Source organism: Schistocerca piceifrons, chromosome 2 (genome assembly GCF_021461385.2).
Source record: "Schistocerca piceifrons isolate TAMUIC-IGC-003096 chromosome 2, iqSchPice1.1, whole genome shotgun sequence".
Classification (NCBI taxonomy): Eukaryota; Metazoa; Arthropoda; class Insecta; order Orthoptera; family Acrididae; genus Schistocerca; species Schistocerca piceifrons.
In genome coordinates, this window is record NC_060139.1 from 374,879,453 (window position 1) to 374,896,912 (window position 17,460).

A 17,460-nucleotide genomic window follows, 5' to 3' on the forward strand; every position below is an offset into this window, starting at 1 on the left:
ATAAAAATCTTGTTGTCATTCCTTACAAAATAGGCCATAATTACAAACAGCAGTCCATCCTATACGCAGCACATGTTTACTTATTTCACACAGTCAACAGTTATGTCACAGTATGCAACTGAAATCCTACTATTCATTCTGCCAGATCCTCTATGTACATCTAGGTGTAAAAATTGATACATTTATTACTTTTGTGCTCTTTAGTGAAGCTAGTTCTCTTACAGAACCCATTAAATTTACTGCACAAATACTATAGCAAACTGATGCGTGGAACACAGAAACGCATAACAGAAAACGTCATTCACATCAGTTCTTGAGCTCTTACTTTTTTTCAACAAAAGGACACATACAGCCCCACAGACATCAAACACACACTTCAGTGACCATGGCAAACTAACATGAATGCTGCTTCTTGACATGTGTTTGTGCTCCACACATTGGTCCACTATAGGTTAGTGGCTGCCTTTAGATTATTTTACATATTGCTCCACCCAGGAATATCCATTATTGTTGTACCAAGTACTATTAAATAATGCAATTAATTCAGTCTCTGTATGTCCATGTTTTCAGAGATTGTTGTGGGACTCGGCTGTTCGCTGCAGGGTGTCAAATCAAACACTTTTCATCCGTCTTATTTCCAAACTGTTATTTTATTTGGCTACCAGTTTCAGTGATTTACTACACTGTGGTGTGCAGATTACTTGTCTGAGAGGTTTTTCTTTTTTACCTGCCCCAGGCAACTAGACATTCTCTTTCTTGGTAGGAGCTACAGAACATGATGAATGAGCGAGAAACTTTTCAAATTTGGTTTTATTAGTGAGAGTATTTGTATGATTTTTCTGCTGTGATCTTAGGTTGATCTTTTCAACTTTTATTTATGTTTCTATTTTTCAGTGTTGTTATCACAGTATAGTATATAGGTGATCTACTTTTCAGTTTCGGTAAGAAAGTGGCATATGCTTATAGTTATATTAGGTGATTAATCTTATGCAGAATCTTCAAGTAACAGTTCTGTACAGTGAATTGCATATGATGTAACACCCAAGTCTTTGCCCCTACAACAAATGGAGTTAACTGTTCTTCAGCATCTGAACAGACATTGAAACTCTTGGTAAAGGGGCATGCTTTAGCAGTACATTTGATATTCACCCATTTGTTGTGCGCACTTTATGATTTGGCTTCAGCACAGTGTGACACTGAGATGATATGAGGATTCTCTCAGCCATAATGATACCCACAGATAAATAACTAGTTAGTTTTATTCATATAAGGCAAATACTCAAGAACAGATGCAGTTATCTATAATGAAGTACTGTCTGAAAAAAGCTGCACAAATATTGAGTTAGATCTTGATTAGATCTACACTCCTGGAAATTGAAATAAGAACACCATGAATTCATTGTCCCAGGAAGGGGAAACTTTATTGACACATTCCTGGGGTCAGATACATCACATGATCACACTGACAGAACGACAGGCACATAGACACAGGCAACAGAGCATGCACAATGTCGGCACTAGTACAGTGTATATCCACCTTTCGCAGCAATGCAGGCTGCTATTCTCCCATGGAGACGATCGCAGAGATGCTGGATGTAGTCCTGTGGAACGGCTTGCCATGCCATTTCCACCTGGCGCCTCAGTTGGAACAGCGTTCGTGCTGGACGTGCAGACCGCGTGAGACGACGCTTCATCCAGTCCCAAACATGCTCAATGGGGGACAGATCCGGAGATCTTGCTGGCCAGGGTAGTTGACTTACACCTTCTAGAGCACGTTGGTTGGCACGGGATACATGCGGACGTGCATTGTCCTGTTGGAACAGTAAGTTCCCTTGCCGGTCTAGGAATGGTAGAACGATGGGTTCGATGACGGTTTGGATGTACCGTGCACTATTCAGTGTCCCCTCGATGATCACCAGTGGTGTACGGCCAGTGTAGGAGATCGCTCCCCACACCATGATGCCGGGTGTTGGCCCTGTGTGCCTCGGTCGTATGCAGTCCTGATTGTGGCGCTCACCTGCACGGCGCCAAACACGCATACGACCATCATTGGCACCAAGGCAGAAGCGACTCTCATCGCTGAAGACGACACGTCTCCATTCGTCCCTCCATTCACGCCTGTCGCGACACCACTGGAGGCGGGCTGCACGATGTTGGGGCGTGAGCGGAAGACGGCCTAACGGTGTGCGGGACCGTAGCCCAGCTTCATGGAGACGGTTGCGAATGGTCCTCGCCGATACCCCAGGAGCAACAGTGTCCCTAATTTGCTGGGAAGTGGCGGTGCGGTCCCCTACGGCACTGTGTAGGATCCTACGGTCTTGGCGTGCATCCGTGCGTCGCTGCGGTCCGGTCCCAGGTCGACGGGCACGTGCACCTTCCGCCGACCACTGGCGACAACATCGATGTACTGTGGAGACCTCACGCCCCCCGTGTTGAGCAATTCGGCGGTACGTCCACCCGGCCTCCCGCATGCCCACTATACGCCCTCGCTCAAAGTCCGTCAACTGCACATACGGTTCACGTCCACACTGTCGCGGCATGCTACCAGTGTTAAAGACTGCGATGGAGCTCCGTATGCCACGGCAAACTGGCTGACACTGATGGCGGCGGTGCACAAATGCTGCGCAGCTAGCGCCATTCGACGGCCAACACCGCAGTTCCTGGTGTGTCCGCTGTGCCGTGCGTGTGATCATTGCTTGTACAGCCCTCTCGCAGTGTCCGGAGCAAGTATGGTGGGTCTGACACACCGGTGTCAATGTGTTCTTTTTTCCATTTCCAGGAGTGTAAAAGTGGTTCAAAGAATGTCAACTAGGTTTTAAATTCTCAGAAATGTAAAACTGCCCACTTTACATAACAAAAACTAAATATCCAATGACAACATCAATGAGTCACAACTAAAATAAGTCAACTAATAAAAATACCTAGGTGTAGTAATTCATGGTGATATGAAATTTTGTTAAAGTTTAGTTGTAAGTAAAGCAGGTGGTACGATACTAAGGGACTGCAGCCAGTCTATGAAGGACATTGTTTACAAAACACTTGTGTGATACATACTAGAATATTGCCCAAATATATAGGACACATGCCAGATAGGATTAAGTGAGGATACTGAATGTACACAAAAAAGGTGGCAAAAATTTGTACAGCTTTGCTTGTCCCATGGGTGATCAATAAAAATCTGCTGAAAAACCTAAACTGGTAGGTGCTATAATGTAGATGCCAGTTATCCTGTGAAAACCTACTTACAATTTTTCAAGCACTAGCTTTACATGGAGAAAATACTACAATGACTCTGTATCAGTCCTGTAGGACTGTGAAAACAAGATTAAATTGATTAAAGAGCACACAGATGCTTACTCAATTATTCTTCCAAGGCTTCCTACTCAAATGAAATGGGAGGAATCCCAAATAAGTGAAACAGTGTGAAATAGCATCTGCCATTCACATCACTGATGTTTGCAGCATATCTACATTTGTACTCTGCAGAAGTAGTCAAGTTTTTGGCAGAGGGAATGTCCCATTGTACCAGTTATTACGGTTTCTTCCCATTCCATTGAATGCAGAAAGACTGATTGTTTAATTACCTCTGTGCATGCTATAATTAATCTTTGTTGTTCTCACGATCCTTGTGTGAGTGATACATAAGGGCTTGTAGTGTATTCCTAGAGTTATAATTTAAATACAGTTCTTGAAATTTTGTAAGTTGGCTTTCTCAGGATAGATTATGTCTATCTTAAACAGTCTTTCATTTCAGTTTTGTCAGCATCTCTGTGATACTCTCCAATTTGTTAAACAAATCTGTGACAATTTGTGCTGTCTTTTTTTGCATATGTCCAGTACCCCTGTCACTCCTATTTGGTATGAGTCTTGCTCACTTGACACTTAAGCAATATTCTAGAGTGGGTTTCATGAGTGATTTGTAAGCAATCTCCTCTGTAGACTGATGGCATTTCCCCAGAATTCTACCAATAAACCACAGACTACAATCTGCTACACCCATGACTGAGTCTATGTGATCATTCTATTTCATATCCCTACTGCAGAGTGTTGCACCCAGGTATTTGTATCAGTTGGCCAATTCCAGCTGTCTCATCGATATTAGAGTCATTGGATACCATGTTCTTCATTTTGTGAAGTCCACAGTTTTACATTTCCAAACATTTAAAAGAAGTTACCAATCTTCGCATCACTTTGAAATCTTATCAAGATCTGGCTGACTATTTATGTAGCTTCTTCCAGACGTTACTTCATTATAGATAACTGCACCATGAGCAAAAAGCCTGAGCTTTGTCCACAAGATCATTAATACAAAACACGAACAGCAAGGATCCCAAGATGCTTCCCTGGGACACACACAAAGTTAATTCAACATGTTACAATGATTCTCCATCCAAGAAAACATGCTGCATTCTCCATAACAAAAAGTCCTCAATCCAGCCACAAATTTCACTTCATAACCCATATGATGGTACTTTTGATATTACGGTATTATGAAAAGGATAGATGCTGTCACAGATAGGCACAGCAAAAAAGACTGTCGGAAAGTGAGTTTTGGCCAGCAAGGCCCTCTCCAACACACACAACACACACACACACACACACACACACACACACACACACACACACACACACACAATGACCACAGTCTCTGGCAGCTGAAGCCAGACTGTGAGGAGCAGCGCATGGTGGGAGAGGCAACTGGGTGGTGAGAGTAAGGAGGACGCTAGGGTGGGGAGGGGAAGGGAGAACAGGTCATAGTTGGGGGATGGTAAAACGCTGCTTGTGGGAGCATACAGGGATGTGGTGGAGAGAGGGTAGGGCAGCTGGGTGCACTCAGGACGTTAGACGGTGGGCAGGAGTGGGGTGGGGTGGGGAGGGGGGGGGGGTTGTGGAAAAGGAGAGAAGTAAAAAGATTGAGGGTCTGCTGGTGGATAGAGAGCTATGTAGTGCTGGAATGGAAACAGGGAAGGGGCTACATGGATAACAACAATGACTAATGAAGGTTGTGGCCAGGAGGGTTACAAGAGCACAGGATATACCACAGGGAGAGTTACCACTTGTGCAGTTCAGAAAAACTGATGTTGGTGGGAAGGATCCAGATGACACAGGTTGTGAAGCAGTCATTGAAATGAAGAACATCATGATGGGTGGCATGTTCAGCAACTGGGTGGTCCAGCTGTTTCTTGATCACTGTTTGTTGGTGGTCATTCATACAGACAGACAGCTTGTTGGTTGTCATGCCCACATAGAGTGCTGCATAGTGGTTGCAGCTTAGCTTGTAGATTACATGACTGGTTTCACAGGTGGCCCTGCCTTTGATGGGATAGGTCATGTTTTTGATCAGACTGGAGTAGGTGATGGTATGTAGATGTATGGGACAGGTCTTGCATCTAGGTCTCTACAGGGATATGAGCCATGAGGCAAGGGGTTTGGAGCTGGGGTTGTGTAAGTGTGGACGAGGATATTGTGTAGGTTTGGTGGGTAGCAGAATACCACTGTGGGAGGGGTAGGAAAGTTAGTGAGTAGGATATTTCTCACTTCAGGGCTTGTCAAGAGGTAGTTGAAACAGTGGCGGAGAATGTAATTCAGTTGCTCTAGTTGTGAGTGGTACTGAGTCACGAGGGGAATACTCCTCTGTGGCTGGAGAGAGGGAATTTGTGAGATGCTGGCTGACTGGAAAGATGAGGCATGGGAGATCTGTTTTTGTACAAGTTGGCAGGGTAAGTATGGTCTGTGAAGGCCTCAGTAAAACCTTCGGTATATTTTGAGGGGAATTGCTCGTCACTACTGATGCGATGGCCACGAGTGGCTAGGCTGAATGGAAGAGACTTCTTGGTATGGAATGGGTGGCAGTTGTCGATGTTGAGATATTGCTGGTGGCTGGTGGTCTGATATGGACAGAGGTACTGATGTAGCCATCTTTGAGGTGGAGGTCAACATCAAGGAAGGTGGCTTGTTCGGCAGAGTAGGACATGGAGTGAATGGGGGAAGAGCTGTTGAAGTTCTGGAGGAATGTGGGTAGGGTGTCCTCACCCTCAATCCAGACCATGAAAATGTCATCAGTGAACCTGATCCAGGTGAGGGGTTTAGGATTCTTGGTGTTTAGGAAGGATTCCTCTAGATGACCCATTAATAGGTTGGCTTAGCCATACACCAGATTTATTTGTGGGTAATGCCTTCAAAGGAGAAGTAGTCATTGTTGTTACCAGTGTAGCCCCTTCCCTGTTCCTACTGCATCAGTACACCGCTCTCCATTCCACCAGTGCAGCCTCCAGTGTTTTACTTCTCTCCTTTTCCATAACTTCCCCATTACCCCACCCTCCGTCTAACCCCCCAATTGCACCTAGCTGCCCTATCCTCTCTCCCCCTCGTCCCTGTACACTCCCATGAGCAGCACTTTCTGTCCCCAACTCTCACCCTGTCCAGCCCCCTCTTTACACCCATCACCTGGCTGCCTCTCCCATCACGTACTGTCACTCTCAGTCTGGCTTCAGCTGCCAGAGGCTGTTATCATGTGTGTAAGTTGTGTTTGCATGAGTGTATGTGTTGTCTAATTTTGAAGAAGGCTTTGGTGGTTGAAAGCTCACTTTCTGACAGTCTTTTTGTTGCGCCTATCTGTGACTACCGCATCTCCACTAAAAAGTGAGTAGCAACTATCTGTTTCATGATATTCTTACATTCCATCCTGAATTGTCCACAGCTTATTTTTTATATTAAGTGTAGATGTGGTACAGAGTCAAATGCTTTTTGGAAGTCAAGAAATACTGCATCTCCCTGACTGCCTTGATATAAAACTTTCAGTATATAATGTGAGAGTTTTTTTTCACATGATCAATGTTTTTGGAATCCATGCTGGATGGCAAGTAGAGGGCATTTTGTTGAGATGTCTCATTAAATTTGAGCTCAGGGTGTGTTGTAAGATTCTACAAAAAGCTGATGTCGAGCTTATTGGATGGTAGTTTTGTGGAGCACATCTAACCATCTAACCCTTCTTGTGAACAAGTGTGACTTGTGCTTTCTTCGAACAACTGCGCATAGTTTTTTGTTTGAGGGATGTATGATAAATTATAGTCAAAAGAGGAATTAGGTCAGCAACAAAGTCAGTGTAGAATCAGATAGGGATTCCCCTGGCACTTTGTTCAGTTGGAATGAGTTCAGCTGTTTCCCAAAACCACTGACTCTAACACTTACTTCACACATTTTGACAGTGATACGAGGAGTAAACTGTGGCAATTCTCCTGGGTTTTCCTTTGTAGAGGAACATTTGAAAACAGAGTTAAGTATTCCAGCTTTTGCTTTGCTATCCTCAATTTTAGTTCCTGTCTCATTCACGAGCGACTGGACACTGACTTTGGTGCCCCTATTTATTTCACTTTTGTGAAAGATCATTTGGCAGTATTCTACTTCAGTAGTCATTGAAGGCTTCACACATTGCTCTTTTGACAGCCAAACACATTTCATTTAGCATCTCTCTACCTATAACCCTGTGCTTTGTTTTATACTTACTATGCAGTAGTCTCCGTTTCTTTAGAAATTTATTTATAATGACAGTATACCATGGAGGAACCCTCCCGTTATGAACTGTTCTATTGGGTACATATGTACTCAGTTCATGGTCAACTACTCTTTTAAACTTAATCCATAGTTCCTCTATATGCTCCTGTCCTGCGTTGAAAGTGCCAAGTTCCTCATTGAGATATAACTCTACTGCTTTTATATCTAGTTAACTGAACATATATATCTTTATACTTGTTTCAGTTGCCCTTTGTACTTTGAAAATCATTGTTGCCACAACTCCCTCATGGTTACTGATACCAGTTTCATTGTAAACATCCTCAGTGAGGTTGATCAATGTCTTGTCCTGAAATCCAATATATTTCCAACTTTTCAGACAAGGCATTCAGTAATGTTTCACAGGATGTCTTGTTGTGGCAACCACTAACAAAACTGTAATTTTCCCAATTGGTTGTTGCGTGATATAAGTCTCCACCAATGAGTGAGTCTCATGGGTGGTGGAAGGATCAAAATACCATTTTATGCCCTTCCCTGATGCTGAGTCTTATGCAAACTGTCTCACACACAGCTCCAATTTCTACCTTGATGGTCACTTGCATTTCCCATTAGCCTAGCCTTTTGATATATACTTAAGTTTTCCCCAAAAATCTCACAGCTACCAGTTCATATTTCAAACAGCTTTCTGTGTCTAGTATTATGTGAGATTCACTGCTTTTCAGGGGCACTTCAGATTCCTGCAGTTTGTTGTGAATGCTTCAGCAGTGAACTACTAGGTTCTTAATACTCTCACCTGTGTGCAGCATTCTTGTAGATCTTACACTTATAATTCTGAATCTCCTAGAGATGTTGTTATCTACAATGGATGAAGAGTCGCCTAATGTAAAAAACCTTTGCATGTACCCCACATACAACTGACTGAGTAGCAGTCTCTGATGTATAGTGCATACCTAACACATTTATGGGGACCCTACAGTTCTCAACTATATGGCACAAGTGCAGGAAGTTGCAGCAGAACTTTTGAAGTCTCTGGTTCAGTCCTTCCACTCAACTCAAAATAAGAGGGCCATGATCAGTTCCGGGGACAGTGCTGCAAGTTGGGAGCTTTGTTGAAACTCTGTGCACAAGGACTAGTCTTCTTAAATCCCCTGTCAGTTGCTGGAATGGCCAAAGTATGACCTTGGAGCCCAGACTGTTTCATTTTCAGTGGAAGACAACACCTCAAAGTTGTTGGTTAGGGGAGGATCAGGGGGTCCTCCCTGGTCCCCCTCTACCCTGTACAGGATGGCTATATCTACCACTGAAATTCAAGTGGCCGAGATCCCATATTTTATGCAGAGCAGACAGGATCCACAGGAGATGACACCAATATACAATTCTTGGGATCTCTTCCAACATACTGATTCACAGCAGGTGCCAATCATCTGACAGTAGCCATGGTGATTTCCAGTTGCTTCCAAGTGTCAACTAATTCATCCTGTGCTACAGAACAGCATTCACAGTGAGGCTACACTGTGCATGGTGCAGTTTTTTGCAGAGCAGTGAACAAATGACTTAGAACTAAGCATGTTGACTATCTTTCAATCTACCAAGCTAAAAAGTTTCTAATTCCCTATGAGAATTGAAGCAAATATATGAACAAAGATTTGTGCTTTTCTGCAGCCAGAACTTCCGTGTCGGCGAATTTTATTACGTGGTCGGTCTCATTCAGTGCGTGCTCTGCCACGGCCGATTTCTCCACCTGCCCCAACCTGCAATGTCGCTTAATTTTTTTTTACACCAGATAAATTGTTTCTGGTACTGTTTTGTGGATGACATGAAACATCTTTCATCTGTGGATGATTCGATATTTCAGTATTGTGGCATCCTGTCTAATAGTTTTGCTGCTTGTCTTCTTTTGATGCAGTGATAGGATAAGGAATTCGCTTTTAGCAGGGGTATTGGGCAAAAAAGAACACACACACAACACACACAGACACACAAACAAACAAACAAACTAACTAACAAACTTTTTCCAGCAGCAATTTAAGAACATGGTAAATATTCCAATTTGCAGTTTAGATGAAATTTTTTTTCTTGTTATCACTGAATTACATGAAAACAAAAATAAATTGTGGAAAAATAAAAATGTTTTGTCATATTTCTTACATTGTCTCAAAGCAAAATATGTAGATCAATGTAAGATTTAGAGAGATATGATCATAAATCAGCTGATTTTAATGAAATCAGTTTTTTCAATTAATACAAAATTGTTAAGGCTTTCGTGGCCACTTGTTGACAAGCTGCCTATTGGCTTCTGTCTCGGGTTCTTCGGCCGACATTCATCTAATGATTTTTCTGACATTTCGCCAGCACGAGTGGCTGGCATTGTCAAAGCTTCACCCTCCATTGCGTACTAATCATGCCTCTTTTCTGTCTCGGGTGGTGCACAAACTGTCAAACCACCACCCGAGCCAGAAAAGAGTCATGATTAGTACGCTTGTAACGAGAGCAGGACGAATATGTGAGCCGCAACACCTCAAACGAGAAATGCAACACCTGGAAACTGTCCTGAGGAGCAATGGGTACTCCAAAAATTATATTAGAAGTGTAACAGAGCCAAACACTCGGCGAAGTAAGGAACCAGAAAAAGAAATGTCGGGTACGGCCTTTCTGCCTTACATTCCCAGAGTGACGGACAGAATCGGCCGTATATTGCGTAAACATGGTGTAAAGACGATTTTCAAACCGACAAGGAAGATCAAAGAGTGTCTTAGATCAGCGAAGGAGAAAAGAGACCCACTTGCAATGTCGGGAATATACCGTATACCATGCACATGCAGAAAAGTTTATGTCGGAATGATTGGATGATCCATCAACACCAGGATCAAAGAGCATAAGCGACATTGCAGGTTGGGGCAGGTGGAGAAATTGGCCGTGGCAGAGCACGCACTGAATGAGACCGACCACGTAATAAAATTTGCCGACACGGAAGTTCTGGCTGTAGAGAAGCACTATCACATGCGCTTGTTCAGAGAAGCTGTAGAAATACAAAAACACGCGAACAGTTTGAACAAGAAAGAGGAAAGCTGTAAGGTCAACGGATCCTGGCTTCCCGTACTGCAGTGAACGACCATCGCAGGTAGCAAGAGGAGAACCGCACCGGAAATGACCGCGGAGAAGCCCTCGGACGTTGATGCGCCAGGTACATATAGTCTGCGCCTGCGAGCTCGGCTCCAGTTCACCACCGGCAATGGACGGTGAAGCTTTGACAATGCCAGCCACTCGTGCTGGCGAAACGTCAGAAAAATCATTTTTCAATTAAATTTCCACAGTCATGAAATGCTGTATGTTAAAAGGTAACATCACTTTAATAAATAACTATACTATTTATTTTTACAAAACATACTTCAACAATGAGTATCCTCTTTTGTACATTGTTTACAATATTTACAAATTTTTACATGATTTTTGTGTCACATAGAATTCAATGAACATTACTGTACACAGATGATATATGGTATGATGCAAAAAAATTGCCCTCTAGCAAAGAAAGAACACAATAAAATCATTCACACTCAGCCAGTTTTATATAAAGATAAAACTAACATTACATTTCGGTTTGTTCTTATTATAACATACACATTTTTATATATTTTTAGAGTGCCATACTTTGTACATACAATTTATTTGCTGTCATTATATCAACCATTATAAACAATTGGCAGTGTTATGCAATAATTATACATCTAAGTTGTTAGGTTTTACTAAATTCAGAAATAAACTGATCAGAGAGGAAAAGAGAACAGATACGAGTGTAAAGGAGGAAGATAGAACACTTAATGTAAATTTTGAGAGCTCATGGCAAGATTTCAGAATGCTTCAATAGACCATTCTCAGTTTATGTATTTTAGTATCTCAAAGTTCAGCATTAAATCAGTTCTCTCTGTTACTGAGAACTGACTTGAAGAGACCACATAAGATACTGTTAATTCTGTAGACATATTACTTCCTTTTACAGTGTAGACTGTACAAATAACATCTGACTGTAATATAGTTGACTGCAAGTTCAAATCAATCCAGTGCCTAGTAAATGGCTTCTTCAGTGTTTTCCATTCTCATTATCTCAAATTCCACAGCCTCTCATTATCTCTTTTTCTAGCATATATATTTTGTTGTTTCAGTCTTTTTCAGTTATCTACCATTTGCATAGCCCTATTTAATTCTCCTTTCAAGCTTATGATTTTCTCCCTCATATAGTCTTTAATCCCTTCTTATTGAACTTTTCATTACAGATACCTCGAACTTGAATTAAAATAATGTTCTCAACCTAAGAACCAAACTATTGGGAGGCCAACTGTAACTAATCATTTAGTCTTCTCTATATTGTAACAGTCTCTCTCAAATAAATGCTTTAATTTTTTATGTACATTTCACTTCTCTTTTACAGTCTGTGTGTATAACACGCAGAAATGTTGATTAAAAGGCCAGGAAATTTAATTTAATTTTCATAAGTACTGTATATTGCCAGACATCATTTCTCTGTCACATATCATCAAATATTTTATATCACTTCTTGATTTTTTATTACAAGATTCTGTGTAGCTGTCTCATTTACAACATACATTTTGAAACCTTGCTGTAACTACTGGAAGAAAGAGTAGAATAAGTTTACATCTAGTAATGCAATGAACACACACACATTGATTGTAGCATCTTCTGTGGCACATAACATTTTAACACATTTACTGCACTTCCACACTGTCCAGTTCCTTTCCTTCACTATCACATTACAAAAATAATACAAGGAATTGAAAAAATGGAAATATTTTGCAGTGAAACATTACATCTTATTTAAATAAATATATACTTTTTCCTAACATTTAGAAAAAAAGCTCCCTTTATGATATAAAAAAATCTGTTGCTGCTGAAACAAATCATTCTCTTTTCTGATATTTCTAAGATAGTTTACTCATTTGAAGCTGTTACAGGGAAACTGTCATCTCTCAGAAAATCTCAATTTACTCTTATTGCATACTGACAGTATTTTGAATGAGAATCACTTCCACAGAAACTGGGTCTCTCACTTCAAAACTGAATTTTCTGTGTATTTTAAAGTCATAAAACTGATTCTACTAAATTATGGAACAGGCAAATTAAACAAATTTCTGCATGTATAATCTTCTTTGAAAGATTTTCAGAGGACATTTGTGGGTCATTCAAACACCAAGATTAATTACACCAATAGGCTTAAGATTACCTTCAACAGAAGGAGCCGAAATCTTAAACTATTTAGTTTTCATCCACTCTGTATCTATTTCCAGGCCTTCAAGATCTAACTGTGTAACTTAAAAACGTGGTTTCTGAGAAATGCTTACATTTATTTTTTACATTAGATTTTGTTTTGCAAATGGAATGCCTATAAATATTCAGAAATCACAAGAATGGAAGTTTCATAGTTTCCGTCATGTTCCTTCTGTTTTCATAATACAAATTTGTACAGCAACAATCAAATCTTCATAAATGAGCAATAAGAGTTCATGTCATCAGTAACTACACATATTGAGCTCATATAGTGAACACCCTGAGGAAATATATGTTCTGTTAGTAAACTTACAAAACAGTTTCTTCAGATTTATCCTTCTCATGTCATGCCAAATAGTTCATCTGAGTAATTTGCCTTCATTCTTAATAGTACATTTTGGAGACTGTTTTAGGAACAATGTTTCTGATCATACAGCAATAAACATACTCCAATGGTACATGAATCTCAGAGACTGTTCATGCTATTGCAAGATCAAATGGTTACACATCATGTCACAGACATGAAGCTGAAGCATGTGTTACGATACAGTGCTGAGGCAAAATCGTAAAGATGACTTATTGTCTGTAATGTAGTCTCTAAAGTTTATAAACCTATCAGATAGTTTCACATTACTGATGCACCCTTGAAAGCCAGTGTAATAGCTGGGATGTAGTCCAGTGGAAGTGGCTGGAGATCCTCCTGTAAAACAACAACAAATCCTGCCTGTAGTTTTGTGTAAGAAGTAATCATAATGTCACATTGACAGTGAGCAGCATTACATAGAATTTGAGAAACACAATTAGTATCTGCTACAAATTTCACTGACAAACAAAAAGGCATCCTTGAACAGACAGTCAACTATCAAGAAAAAGAGTCTTGTGATTATACTATTAAATGCACATTTTATGGACTCTGTTATATATAATTGAATCCGTACTGTTAACAACGCTATATTAAAACCACTACACATTAGATCTAAAATTAGTCAGAACATTAGTGTCAGTAACAGTACAGTATCATGTACCTCCACTTATGAATTACCTGTATTGTTTATTTTTCTTCAATGGACATCTGTGATATTGGTTAATCATAGAACAAGTCATTATACATGTGGAAAATTTTTCAAATAAAAACATCAAAATTATGAATTACTGTATGCCATAATAAAAAACATTGATAACAAACATTCTACACAAGAATTTATTTTATTTTGTAATACTTGATAATCAGTAAGAAATGAGATAGGAGCTGGCTTGTAAACTAGAATAATTTCAATACTCATCTAGAATGCTTCAGGAAAAGCACAGAAAAAGCATATCACACTGGCTGGCTCAGGTAAACAAACATGAACCATCCTATAATACAGTTTCTTATTACTTTTTACTACTTTGAAGAGAGAAACTGTCAGAGAGAGAGAGAGAGAGAGAGAGAGAGAGAGAGAGAGAGAGAGAGAGAGAGAGCTGCATCAGATATATTACTGATCTATCAATTTTTGTGTTAAGAGTTTCTACCTGTTCTTTCCAGTATATTATTTTGCCTTTCTCTGACCACTTTATAATTAGAATTCTTCTGCATTTAAATACTTCTAATGTATTCCATTTTGTTCTTACCAGTTTCCCTATTCTACTTTACCTCTCCCTACTAAGTCACTGTTTTCTTTTCTGTTACTTTTAATTACTGCATTGTTTATTTTTAAAACAAATTGTGTGATAAGTAGGTGGTTTGTTTTTGTCATATTGAAACTGATTAGTTTGATTTTATCATTTTAGTTATCATGTAATCCGATTGTGTCAAATAAATGGTAATCCACAGAATATTTCAATTTCATTTATTACATAAGACTTTCCCAAATGTGAGATGTGGCCATAGAGAGACAATATCTATCGAGATTGATTTTAGCATGAACTGTTGAAATGCATAAACATGCTGTCTCAGTAATGAAGTGCCACATCAGGTAAAAACTGTTAAGCACAAGCAAGAAATCTGTATATTCGAATATGAGGGCACCAAATGATGAGTTAAATCACAAATAATGGCAGAAATGCTGGGCTACAGGTTAAGTGTTTCATAAAACGCTTTTTGGCAAATGCTAAGCTTAAGAGCATTCCAGTAGTCACATACTGTAAAAAAGACATTTTAGCCCAGCACATTGTATATATATGTGTAATTATATACAATAGAATGACTATGGGTGACAAATGTACATGCTGCTGCAAGTTAGTTAATAGTTCACGATTGGTTTGTGGGTGTGTGGGGGCAGTGAGTTGCAGTTTCACTGCAGGTGACTGCAGTGGGACAGAAGAAGGAATACCCAATGAGATCCTCCTACAGATATATAGGTTATATTTAAAAACAGGAAGATGACAGAACCAAAGGAGAGACAGAGGCCTTGAACCCTGAATTAAAGCAGTAGGGGGGGGGGGGAAGATAAGATTACAGGAAAGAGATGAAAAGGGTGTAGTTTGCATACTTCTGTTGCTATCGCTGAACTCGAGAACAGACAAGCCTATTATTTTTCAGCTATAGAAGGAAGTATGACACAGCAAATCATTATAATAATTTAAGATATGGATCAGAAAAGATGTTGAACAAAAAAAGAAATGTTTTACTGCTTGGTACCAATCATGGCAGAGGTGTAAGCTAACATTTGCAGGAAAAACTTGAATCAGGGTGCCAGACCACAAATAGTGTAAAGTCTTGTGCTACCCTTGGCAGGTATAGATGTTTCATGGGCACTAAGGATTTGAGTAAGGACAAACTGGTATTAATACTTGGAGGAGCAAGCAACTGGCTGGTGGAAAATGGAGAACATAGTATCAGGAGTGGCCTGGATAAGCTATGTGCAGCAACTTTACACATAAATACAGATTTCACTCAAGTTCTGCAGCAGCAGGATCAACCCTCGATGAACAAATCCATCAGTCAGGTTAAGCAGGGACTGATGAGACTGCTACTCAGTTCGAGCAGGGCTCGCAGCTGTGCTGCAACAGTTGCTGCTATTGGGAGGCAGGGATACATAAAGCATGGTCTATACCTTGACATGAGTGAGAAAAATATATTAATTCAACTCATAGGTGAAAAGATAAGGGAGGAAAGTTAGGGGATTGTTACAATGGTAAAATTCCTGTTGTTTGGATTGAGATTCTTTATTTGCCATTGGCCACATGTAGTGAAATGGGCTTTGCAATGATGATATGAAAGAACAGCAAACACTATATTAATTAATGTTCATGTTACATGTACAAATGATTAATCCTACTTTAATCAGTTGTACAGAATTGCAGTTATAACCTCAAAACTCAACTTCTATACTAAATGTATCCCAGAATTCTCTTCAGCTGCAGAATGGATTGTTTATTAACCAATTATACAACTTTCTTGTAAAATTATGAGAGGCATATCGAGTGCAGAATATGGCAGTTTATTAAATAATTTCAGACAGTTCACTTTGTGAAAGTTGCCTATTTTCATCAGCCTATGCCTAAGAATGTCAATACTCTTTTTGTTTCCAGTGTCATGACAGTGTATATTCTTTCTGGTGTTAATTCTGTTATGTTTTTTCTCTTTGGTGTTAACTCTGTTACTCTGTTTTTAGCATCTATCAGTGATGCATCGATATAGAGGTTTACCACTGTCAGTATTTTGATCTTGGCGAATAAAGGACGGCAGTGTTCCCTTGGACCAAATTTATACGTTATTTGTGACCTCTTTTCTGAATAAGTACTACATCACTGACATGATATGGGTGACCACATAGCAACAGCCCGTAAGATATGTGAGACAGAAAAAGCACAAAGTAAGCTGTCCTAAGATAATTATTACTCACTATATCAGCTAATTTCCATATGAGAGAGGACACCTGTGATATGTATTTGCAGACATGGTTGATGAGGTGTTGCCTGATTACTTTGAAACCAGTGGGTATTCCAAGCAGTTTCACAGATTTTGATTCTATGTTATTAGCTAGTCACAGTTGAAAATGTTGAGTTTTCTCTGGATTACATAATAGTTTATTAGATAAGAATCTGTTTAGTGTTGGAGGGTAGAATACTGTAATTCTGGGGTAAGTCTGACATATCGCTATTTGTGGTGATTAAAGTTTTATCACCCACATAGCAGATGACTGACAGAATGTGGTAAATCATTAATTGCAACAAACGAAGAAGGATTGTCCGAGGACAGAGACCCAAGGCACACCAGATGTGACTTTCTTCTAGGAATAATGTCTATTTTGAAATGACAGCGCATGTACGCTATAACGCCTGCCTGCTCGCGCTTGCAGAGTCTAAGTCCGTTATCAGCGCGTTACGTAATCAAGGTCACTTGCTCTCTATATAAGCGGGCAGTGCACGCCAGCAGAACCATTCCGCTGTGAGGTCCATCTGCAACAGCATTGAAGCACTATGCCTCATCCCATCATCAACGCCGCCACCGCATGCCTGTCTACAAACATATTATTAGCTTGGAGAATAAACTAGGAACAAATGGAACAGCCCACTCAGTGGTATTAAATGGACCTATATTCTTTCTTGGGTGCAGAGTTAATTTTACTCTCGATGTTGCTACTGGAAATTCAGGTAGTGGTTGGTTTACTCTAGCCATTGTTCATTGTGAAAACTCCTCCCTTCCTGGACTTGAATCTTTCGCTGATCGAGATGTCATTG

General features: G+C 40.1%; 1 pseudogene; it reads right to left on the reverse strand.

The window, feature by feature from the left end:
* Positions 1-12,088: 12,088 nt before the first annotated feature.
* The window catches only part of LOC124775409, a 362,017-nt pseudogene continuing 356,645 nt past the window's right edge, over positions 12,089-17,460 (reverse strand).